The 11,267-nt window shown below is 47.3% G+C and overlaps 2 long non-coding RNA genes across 6 annotated transcripts; both read right to left on the reverse strand.

Moving 5' to 3' along the window:
* Window positions 1–3,427: 3,427 nt before the first annotated feature.
* On the reverse strand, window positions 3,428–3,994 carry LOC121081776. Of its 2 annotated transcripts, none has more exons than XR_005825818.1 (2): window positions 3,918–3,994; window positions 3,428–3,729 (listed from the first exon to the last, which is right to left on the reverse strand). It is a non-coding gene; the product is annotated as an uncharacterized LOC121081776 (long non-coding RNA). The 2 variants fall into 2 exon arrangements; XR_005825819.1 differs by having other exon boundaries at window positions 3,863–3,994.
* Window positions 3,995–4,604: 610 nt separating this feature from the next.
* Window positions 4,605–10,526, reverse strand: LOC121081775. Of its 4 annotated transcripts, XR_005825816.1 has the most exons (5): window positions 9,137–9,547; window positions 8,650–8,769; window positions 8,113–8,278; window positions 7,679–7,907; window positions 4,605–4,721 (listed from the first exon to the last, which is right to left on the reverse strand). It is a non-coding gene; the product is annotated as an uncharacterized LOC121081775 (long non-coding RNA). The 4 variants fall into 4 exon arrangements; XR_005825817.1 differs by lacking the exons at window positions 7,679–7,907; window positions 8,113–8,278 and adding an exon at window positions 10,509–10,526 and having other exon boundaries at window positions 9,137–9,335; XR_005825815.1 differs by lacking the exon at window positions 8,113–8,278 and having other exon boundaries at window positions 9,137–9,545.
* Between the last annotated feature and the right edge of the window lie 741 nt (window positions 10,527–11,267).

The following is an 11,267-nucleotide window of genomic DNA, read 5'->3' on the forward strand; positions in this document are numbered from 1 at the left end:
AGGATGAAGTTTCTCCCTTTCGTTATGACATCACACCAACCTCTCCACCATTACACCTAAAGCCTCCTCAGCCATCGCTTACCACAGGGACAGTTCCCACATACGAGACATGGGCTCCACTTCATCATCCTAATGGGGTTTTGGAGTACTGCAGTAACGCACATTTGATTTGAATAGGCTTTACCTGACTGCTCAACTTTAACGTTTATCACTCTCAAACATCTCACAGCTTGCAGGTTTGTAGCTGTTGCATTCGCTTCCATATAATCAGAACGACTGAATAACGTGTGACATTGAATTTACATAATTTCCTTATAAACACTGAAGTTTCATGAACCATTTTGTAGACCTGCTAGCTGTTACTCCAATAAACCCTCATTACTACTTAGTGTTACAAAGCGCTAGCCTTTCTCATGAGAAAAGTTTAGGTACTGCGTGGACAGTACCTTGGAGGTGGGGAATATACGTGACACTTTGCTATCCTTACCAATTACCATGCTTCTGAGAGTACTAAATTTCTCTGGGAGGAATGTATTTTCCATAAGGGAATTTCATTCCTATTAGCTACATTCCCAGCCTTAGTTTTCAGTTTCAGACCGAACTAATCTGAACTCATTTAAAAAAAAAAAAAAAGATAAAAATGCAGAGTCATCTTTAAGAACTCTACCTAGAAGTAAGCAGTTTTCATTATTTCTTTGAGTAACTTCTGCAAATCTCCATTGCCTAGAGTTCAACAGGCAGTAGCCCTTCCTCTAGACTATGAAAGGTGGGGATCGCAGATGCAGCATTGCCTTAGCAAATGAAGGCATCCACATAAAAATAACAAAACTGGTTTATCAAGTTATAAATAAAAAACGTAGTCCTTAACATAAGACATCAGTAGATCTGCATAGCAAACTTTGCTTTCTACCAGGAGTGTGGTCTAAGCACTTCCTGAAACAGGAACAGCAGCAGCGTATTTACTTCAGACTTACCAAGGAAAACTAACACACTTGGAACGGGTATGGACAAACAGCTGCTGTTCTTTACTGTTCTCCTGGTAAGAGGCAGTATGAATGATTTTCTATAGTCTTACACTTAGCCAATCAAAATTCTCCCTTCATAACCTTGCCACATGACCCAGATACTTGAGGTTTTCCTGACCAAGAACAAGGTATAAAGATAATGGGAAAACCATGACTTTAATTGGTAACCCGGTTAACATCTAAGGATGCGTTTTGATTATGGAAGAATTACTTTAACATTATGAAGATAGTAAGAGCACAAGCTATGAAAACTTGCAACAATTTGAGCCATCTCGCCCGCTACGGAGTAAGCAAGAACTGGGAAAATGAAAAGCAAATTTTCTCTAACAAGCTCAAGTCTTTCTGGCTGAAATTATCTATTAGTAATTTACGTTAAGAAAGAAATTCTAACAAAGAGCACAAGGAAAGTCGATTAGTCTTTCCTGCCTGTTAACCCCAGAGAAAAAACACAGGTAATGAATGTAAAGGAACACCTATGAAGGGACAGTTTGAAACAGATCGAAGACAGTAAGTTTTCACACAACCATGACAGAAACCATAGTTCCCATTGTCATACCTAGCTGCTGAAGCCAAGAGCATGGACAGAATAGGGACAGCACTCTTTGTGAAAGATCATCAATATCCCCTGATGGCAGCGAACCTTAACAAGTTTTAAAATCGAATTAAGTATCATTTTGCAGGGCTCAAAACCACCTCATTATTACTGTGGCGTGAATACCAAACTGAGAAAAGGAAAAGCTTTGAAGCATGATGCTAGGATATAGGAGGGTTTCTTACACCTCTCACAGATGCTGACCATCAACAGGCCAAACTACATGAACCTGGAATGACAAGTCTCAAGTGAAACAACTGCAACAGGTGCATCTGACTGCAATCCAATTAATTCAAGAAACAGTACCCACCCATATGAAGAAACGGGTAGTTTCTCAAAATGCTATTTGCTGTCAAGAGCTATCCAGCCAACACCAACGCATGCACACACAACACAGTGCAAATCAGATGTACTAAGCTACCCTTTGAATTGAGGGCACCTCAATGATTGTTTACTAACAGTTAAGACAAAGGATAATTAGAAACGGTCTATGAACAGAAAGATCCCAGTCTTGAAAGCACGGTATCTTTATCACACACACGCCCAACCATGGGCAGGGTTGGGGGAATTTAGAAAAAAAGAAAAAGGGGAAAAAAAAAAAAAAGAGAGAGAGACACACACACACACAAGTAAAAAGACTGGTAGGATTCAGCGTAAAGCAAAAAGAAATCCCACTAAACCATGAACACGTAAGCCTAGTGCCGCAGAAAAGTAACTTACAAGAATATCCTTTTACACAAAACCTCAACGGGTGTAGGCATTTTCTTTTCACCGATAACGTTCCTATTTCTACCTTTGTTGCTGCTTTCAGTCCCTGCCAGGGGAGGGAGCCCAGGTTAAAATACATCAGTACATAGCCCAAGGACTCCAAGTCATCTCCGCGAGATCGCTCTACAACAGTATAAAAAAAGTGGACTCATTAGGAGTACTGGAAAAACAAAAGACTGTGCAACAAGACCATCATAAAAAACCTTTGAAAAACAAGGGATAGCTGAGTTACTATGCCCACGATAAACAGTACAAGAAAAAGCCTATCACCCGTGCAATTATTAAAAACAAAGGTGCTAATTCCTGAGAATTACAGTCAGACCAATTCCCACCCAATCAAGAGATAAGAGGCCAAGCACACTGCGCTGTTAAGTGCCCTAAATAAGGATCATATTCTATGCCTCATTAAAGCAACATCTACTTGCGCTAAAATTAAGTGCATCGACACTTTTAATTAAAGTTTTTATTTATTGCTTTCTCCAGCTCGCTGATTCCAAGATGCGTGTTGATGGATGCATAACAGGCAGTTCCTGTTAAGTTTTTATTTTTCACGATATGGAATATGCTGGTGAGTTTGAGAGTCTCGCTACTTCTTTGCTAACCCAGAGTCTATTATGTAGACAAGATTGCCTTTCTTCCCAAGGCCCATTAAGAAGCTGTCTGGCTTCACATCTCAGTGGATGAAGTTCTCAGAGTGAAACGTATTCAATTCAACTAATCTAGATAAAGAGGGGAAAAAAAAAAAAACAAACCATAAATCACTCGAGAGAGACTAGGCATACACTTTTTTCCGTATAAAAACACTAGCAACATTGTCTTAACGATAAAAGAGGTAATGAAACTTTTTATTGTAAAATGTAAGGGCATGAAAGAGAACAGACAACACATAAACCTCTCCAGCTCTTTCCCCCGTGTCTATTTTACATTTGTTTCCAAAAACTTTCTCGGGCGAATTTCTTTTGTCTTTGAGCAGTGCAACAGACGGTTTGCAAACAGCGCAAGTCTGCTCTTTAAAAATCAATTAAAACTTTGTAATCACTTTAGATGGGGCACTTTGTATTTAAGAGAAACAAAACCAATTTTGAGTCTTTTCTTTAATGATAACAGGCCTATTCACCTCTAAATTACAGAAACAACGTATTTGGTTCTGATCTCTCAAGGAATCTTAATATTCCAACATACCGCACCGTCAAGATCAAGAAAGCAGGTTCCTACCGTTTGGTCAGCGAGTAATAGGACTGTCTCGAGACTAAATTTCCTTGAACAAAAACTGAAGAGATCTTCAAGACTCGGTCCAAACGGCTCCATCACCATTACATTGTAGTCCCCTTCAGCTCCACACCACTTGATTGTGGGAACGCACACTAGAGAAAAAGAAACAGTTTATCCAGTATAACAATTTGATTTATATACAAATCTTCAAGGCTCCTAAGATGAACCCCTAAGAGGGTCACGACTGTGGACTGTTTGGACTCACAGTGAAGCTCAATATTTGATGCAACCGTCAGCCAAGAAAAAGGTGAAAAACTCACCATCGCTGAACATTTCATCATCTGTAAGCTGCCCACCCTTAGCATAAAGGACTCCCAATTTAAAATTCACAGGTCCCCTGAGAAATAAAACCAAATATTACAGGATCAACAGACAATCAAACAAAAGAGCTAAAACAATGTTTCCTCTAAGGACTTTTTTATACATCTTTTGTATACGCCCTACACACGGGAATATACACTTCATACCAGCTCTATTGCATGCTCAAGTAGCAGATACCTAATAATTTACTTTTGATCATAGATTATCAATTTTATGATAGGACTAAGCTGCTCATCTATTAATAGGATATATTATGCTGGTGCTTTAAATGATTTTCGATCTCATATTTGCACAGAAATACCACATTTTTTTACTGCAATAAGCAATCGATACCTAAGTTGTTTATAAGTCACTAAGTAAGTGCTAGGAGTGAAAAGTTTACATTTACCTCTTGATCTTCAAGAGCAAATAAATCCTGTAAACAAATCAATATCTTTAGCACACTGGTACTGAAGACGGCACAAAAACCCCCTGGAAACATACTCCTATATTTGTTTAATTTCAAAGTAGCCAGTTCAACCCATAAAGACAGCTTGTTTTGTAACTGTAACCCTACTCCTCATTATTATCCTCCTACCGAAAGGAACAAACCACTAGCATTTATACCTAACGACTTATTTTTCCAGAAAAGAATAAAAAGCCACAACCAAACAAAAAAAAAAAAGAAGTCGCCTCCTACCTTCTGTATCTCAGGATGAAAAATTTCCCTCGGGCTCTTCCCAAATTTGTCAAGACTCACAGCACTGAAATGCAAATGAAATACTGCTTTATAGGAGAGCAAGTATACATTTCAACATTAAACTGCTAACTGGCTGTAGTTAGAACCGATTTCAAAAAGAATTGTTCAAAGAGCCTTGCTGACGTGGAATTTTTTGTGGAAGAGCCATTTATTTCCCACAATACTAACCTCTAAGGCTTCCTAAACTTCTTTTGGATTTTAAAAACAGAAATAAACCTGATCTCCGTGCAGGGTCCTAGTTAAGTGTACTGCATTTACTTGTAAAGCACAGAATTTTATTCCATCATCCTTCACTTTGGCTTTATACATAATCCTTGTGAGCATCTTAGGAAGACTCAATAACCTATGCTATTTCATAAGCTTCTCTTCTATCTCTTTTAAAATAATCCCAGGCATGTCAAATGAAAAACGAGTCGTTCAGCATCAAGTTCACACCCCAAAGATCCACAAGCAAGATCAACTGCCTCAGTCAACAGAAACACCTAATTTATAGCATTTCTTCCTAACTCATGTTTCTACGTGCCTATTATTTTTGCCCATTTTTTCCCTAGCATGAATTTCTGGAGCTGCGCAGCACGCCACGGAGTGCCAAATGCAGTCTGTATGAGGCACACTGAGCTGACACAGAGGTCACATCTGATGCACCTTTCCATCATTGCTTATGCTAGGTCACCATGCGGACAGGAGTTCCCATAGTTCCCTTTGAAATTAAAATGCTAGAATTAATTTACAAAAAAGCAGGTTTATCGTGTAACTGAAATTCTTTGAGATAGTCGGTACCTAGACTCACGCTGGCTGTGAACAGGGTGAAATGGCAAAGGGCTATCAACCAGGCCCAAGGGAAGGCTCAAAGGCTGTAAAAGCTAAATAGTAGTCAGGGAAGGGATTTTAGTCCGAGCCCAAGCAGGCAAAAGGAGATGACATTAGTCCTGCTGCCTGCAGGTGTGTGGGAAGATCACCTTGAGGGGCGGGAATTCGACAAAATTGCGTCCTAACAGAAGCGCAGTATTACGGAAAGCTTTTTTAGGGTAAAATACAGCCATGGCCTTCAGGATGGCTGGCATGCACAGAATCCGTATCACCACAGTTCCCTAAGCAACACCTCCTGGCAGCTCAGCGCACGCGGATAGTGGTGACGGAGGGTGGTGCGGAGTGGAGACACCACGGCCAGGCTGTCGTGCTCCCTGCAGGAAAGGGAACCAGATGGCACCACACAGCTGATAAGCTGCACACCAGCTGGCACACGAAGAATCCAGGAGATGTCTGTGACTGAGCCAACCGTTACAGTGAAATTACTTTCCTCAGCTGAAATAATCCCATTGTAATACTAACGCACACCTCCACCTCAAAGCTGCCTGCCTCCAAGGTACTAGTACACCTCACTGGGCACACAACACCAGTTAGTAACAACAACATGCATGACCAAAGTCACTCAAGCTCCGCCTAAACGTGATGGAAATGGACCTGTCCTGAAGTGAAACAAGTCCAAAGGGGGGGGGTGGGGGGATTGTCTAAACTCCTCGATTACCCAACTCTGATTCAGTGTTCACAAAGCTAGGTCAAGCTGACTCACGCTCTACAGTTGTTACGCAGGGACTTCTCACCAAGGTAGTCAGCCTTGGGGAGGATGAGAAACAAAGAACAGGTAGTGAAAACAATGCCATTACCCAAGTTATGCAGAAAGAAACCTTCAAGTGAGGAAAGTTCTGGCTACGAGAGGAAACGGGATGATAAAGTGTTGCAATCCACTGACATCAACAGAAAATTAGTTGAAAATAAGACAAAGATAATTGCCTTATTCTTAGCGGGAGATCACAGCCTCCAACTCAAACAGCCCCACCAAAGGAAGGCAAAAACCCCACCTGAGGAGCGTGCGTAGTTAGCAGAGAACTTCAGCAGTGCTATCTGGGGATACGTACTAATTTGTATTAGAGGCCAGAAACTTGTAACTAATCCTGTGTATGAAAATGAATATGCAATGTACTATGAAGTATAAGAAGTGGACAGATGAAGGGAGAAATTAGGGAAGACTCCATCGGAACTTCTGGGATCCGTCGATGGGCTGAACCTGTCTTCTCCCCGGTAGGGACACCTATCGGGTAAGAGCTCTGTTTTATGCATGCTAAATAACTAACTCATGCTAGCTGTTATTAGCGATTATAATTTAGTTGTATGTAGTTGTATATAATTCAAAGCTTGGTTTTGCAGACAGGCCCTATCACTGGCAATCACAAACCTTAAATTGTCATGATTTCCTATTAATAAGGAGTGTTATTCCGTGAACTGTTGGTGTGAGTCCTTTGTGGGCGCTGGCACTTGCCGGCAGCGGGTAACACATTCAAACAAAGTGGGAAGACCCGCTGAGGGGTCCCCCTAATGCTGCTAGTGTGCCACCCTGAACAAACAAGTCAGTCGATTTGCCCTTCGATCCAGTGCGACTTTTCAGTGAAGGGTCTGACAGACTGGTCGGGAACAAGGGTCTCAGCTTTCCTGGGGCGCTAACAGACAGATCAAACACCTTGGGTTGAGAGGATTGCATACTGCTGCTCCCCCCCCCCTTCACGTGACAACGTGGCACACACCTTGGGAGAAGCAGGGAACAAGGTCTGAAAGAAGCCTGCACTTTCCTCGGTAGAGTAGTAGAGCATCAAAGGATGGAACACACGCGGGCACTTCAGCAAAGGAGTTACGAGTCTAGTTAACAGAAGACAGTTCCTCCACCCTGGGATGCCTGACCAAAAATGTATACGTGGGTGAGAGTGGAGGGAGAGGCTGCGTTAAGACGGATGCCTAGGAAGAGGTATTTCAGCACTGGTGGGCAGACACAGAAGATCAGGTGCTCACGCAGGTACAACATGCAGTACTGACAACTGGGAACACTACTCAAGCCAGTACCGTAGGAGCTAGAAGACAACACTTAGCTCACCTTGATGCAAGAGATCTGAAGTGTTTCCCACTCACCACCTTGACACTCCAAACAAGCCACAGCTCAGGAAATCAGAATTAAGACGCAAGGCTCAATGGACCTGCTAGCCCCTCTGGCAAATTCAGTGGTCTGGGACCTCTCAGACATCTTGTACAGGTGTTGGAAAATCCAGATCTGATGGTACTGACTTCACATCCCAACGCACGCACTGCTCCCAGAACTCTCCTCTCACATCAGGACTGGCAGTGTTATCCCACGTACCAGCTGCAAGCAAGCAAGCAAGAAGCATTTGCTCATACTCTACAGTGACCAAAGGTTCTGAAGACACGCAGACCAAAAAGTCAGGACAGCATTACTGTTTGACTGCAACACTACCAGAAGCGTTCCCAGTTTGTACTGAAGTACAACAGTAAGTCATAACATGTAAAAAAATGCAGAGGAGAGGTTTATGTAGCCAAGGACCACTTACTCCAACTTGTAACTGATCAATCAACTGAAACCTATGAATCAGGTATCCATTAACACACACAAAGCAAACGTAGTAAGACGCAAGTTTAGGCTTAAGGGTCAAGTCAGCGGAGCCTTCCCTGGAGAGAGGCTCTTTCCTCTAACCAGCTCGTCCCATTGTCGGCCTCCTAGGATTTAAAGATGCAACCAAAGTCAAGTTTTGCCAGACCAGCCGCTTGATTTCTAGTAGGAAAAGCCCGTTCACTCGGCAGCTTTGCTCCTGAAATGCATCTATGAGTCCTTGTCCCAATTTCAGAGGGACCGGGCAAAGACTTGCCTCGCAAAAGTACCGAGTATAATATATATACACACACACACAGAGGAGCTTGTCTGATCTGCCAGTGTAATAGATTTGTGTCCTATAAACTCTTCAAGAGTTTGTGGTGTTTACAACGCTGTGAATTCAGCCGTCCCTTGTTCCCATGAATATCATAGCAGGCATACGGTGATGGAAAGGCTGTGAGAGCATCCATCCAAGAATGGCAGAATAGCATCTTACCGTGTCTGTCGGCTTCTGGAGTCACACGATTGGCAGCTTTATCCCAGCATTGTTTAAACGGCTTGTGCTCTACGTCCTGCTGCTGTTTTCCCGTTACATCCATGGCATCGACGCTCAAATCTGAAAGCAGCGAGCAAGGAAAGTGGTCTATGAACACACAAGTGTTATGGCCTGTGACAAGCCGAGGAAATGAAAAGACAGAATCTGTCAGCCAGCAGGGTAAGAACGCGCCAAACTGGGAGAGCGTGTACGGCTAGGGTCAAGTGGCCGACGGAGTAAAACGCAAGGTGCCGCACGCTAAATGGCCCTCCCAGGTACGGGGTTTGGTTTGGTGTCCCAGAAGGACCGTTTCCAACTTCCAAGAAAGCGTTACCCTGAAAGGTAGACGCGCTTAAGGCAAAAAGCCAAAAGCAAACCCCTCAAAGCCCAGAACCATTTTCAGGAACACAGGAGTTAAGCCTAAACTTGGTTGAAAGCTGCCTCCTACCTCTTCCCCCGCCACCTCTCCCCCTTCAACATCAGCACATTTCCTTGTGATCCCTTTTCACAAAAAGATTGAGGCCTGTGGTATCAGCTCGGTACCGAAGCACCACGATGCGCTTGCTGGCTACATGCTCTCTTAGAAGGCTGACAGCTTCTCCGCACACAACAGCCGAGGATTCCAGCCTCTCCGGCCTTCCCACACCCTGTGAAATGTGAGGAAGGCAAAGACCGATAACATCTCGGGGGGTCAGGAGGAAGCCAAGATGCACTACATTTAGAGCCCAACGCATTACCCAAAGGAATTACCACAACGGAACAAGAGGCAGGAAAGATCGCTAGACAGGCGGATAACATGCACGGCAGTAACACCCAGTCATACCTGAAGGACTTCCAGTCACTTCATCCCGCAATTCCTTTTTTAATTTAGTTAAGAGGCAATCAGACTCTTAACGCTCATTCTGCTTTTATAACTTCTGGAGAAAGGCTAACATGTGGCAGTGGCATTAGTCAGAATTCAAGTACCAAAACCATGGCAAAGCTGTGCCTTGCCAAGTGACTTCCAAAGCAGGCTCTCGAGCCTTTCAACAAGACAGTCAAGTCTGGAGTCCCAAGGGAACTCTGTGCCAGCTCTGTCAGTGCGACTGAGCTCTCTGACCAAGCACACTGCCGTACAGAAATGTAAGGGGGTTTAAACCTCAGGCCCATTTACAAACTAGAAAAATAATGCTACCTGACTGGACACGCTGGTTCAAGCGCCCAGCAGGCCTGGCTGCGTAACCACGAGGCACCAGCAATTCCTCGCGCTTGCCCTTTGGAATACTTTTCACAGAAAGACAGCAGCCGCGGGGGTGGGGGGGAATTTCCGCCGCCGGCTTTCTTTTTTGTCATGCCCGCTCGCAGGGGCTCAAGAGGCTCCTGAGCCGCCCCCCTGCGACAGCGTTACCGCAGGCCCCAAGGCAGCCCCTGCGGCCCCAGCCCGCTGCCACGGCCCCGGCCGGCGGATGGGGGAAAGACAAAGCCCCGCGCAGAGCTGCGGCGGCTGCAGCGGCTGCCCGGGCACCCGGACGCGGCGGGGGGGCGGCAGGGCGCCGCGGGCCGACCCCCCTCCCGGGCCCCGCCGCCGCTCCGCGCCTCCTCGCTGAGGTAGCGGCGCAGCTCCGAGTAAAAAAAAAGGCAGCGCCGCGAGCAGCCCGCTGACCACCGCCACTGCCGGGGAGACGAGAACCGCCGGCAGCCCCGCCGCGCCCGGGCCGTCCTCCCGCCTCAGCCCGCCCGCCGCCGGCACCAGGCGCTCCCCGCCGCGGCCGAGCGCCGGCCCGCCACGTCCCCCCCGGCCGGCCGCGGCCCGACGGGGAGGCCCGGGCCCGCCCGCGCACCCAGCGCGCCGCCGCACGGCCCGGCCCGAAAGCCTTCCAGGCTCCCGGGGACGCCCCGCTCCGCCTCCGCCGCGCCGGGGCGCCGCGTGGCCGGAAATGAACCCGCCTTCCGGGGCCGGGCCGGGCCCGCCGCCGGCCACGGGCGTGCCCACGGCCCCGTGGGGTGTTGCCCCTGCGGCCCCCTGCCGCCCTCCCCCCCTGCTATAGCCCCTGCCTTGCGCCTCCAGCCCCCTTCCCCTCCCGGCCCCCCTCTGCCCACACCCCCACCCCCATCCCTCCCCACAACTGTGCCTGCCCTGAGAGCCCCCCCCCCCCCCGCTCACTCCGTGCGCCCCCCACGCACCGCCCCCCTGCCCCCCCGTGTCCCCCGCCCCCCTGCCTCCTCCGACCACCTGCCCCCCCCGCGCCCCCGTGCACCCCCGCCCACCTGCCCCCTCAGCCTTTACAGCCCCGGTTTGCTCCCTCATAGCGCCTACAGCCCCTCCTAACCCCTATAGCCCCCATCCTGTCCCCCCCGCCCCCTCACCACTTGCCTGCTCCAGGGGGGTGGGGCAGCCCCCCCTGGGCTGTTTGCTGCTGGGGAGGCACCGGGGGGGATCGATCGATCGCCCCGCCCGGGACAGCGGTGCCGGGGGGGCTTGGGGTGTGTGTGTCAGTGCCGCCCCCGGCCCCCCGTCCCGTGTCCGCCGTCCTGGGCCCCCCCTTACCTGGGGAGGGGGCTCGACCTGGGCCCTCTATGGACCCACCAGCAGGAACTGG

Source organism: Falco naumanni (assembly GCF_017639655.2).
Source record: "Falco naumanni isolate bFalNau1 chromosome 3 unlocalized genomic scaffold, bFalNau1.pat SUPER_3_unloc_2, whole genome shotgun sequence".
Lineage (NCBI taxonomy): Eukaryota > Metazoa > Chordata > Aves > Falconiformes > Falconidae > Falco > Falco naumanni.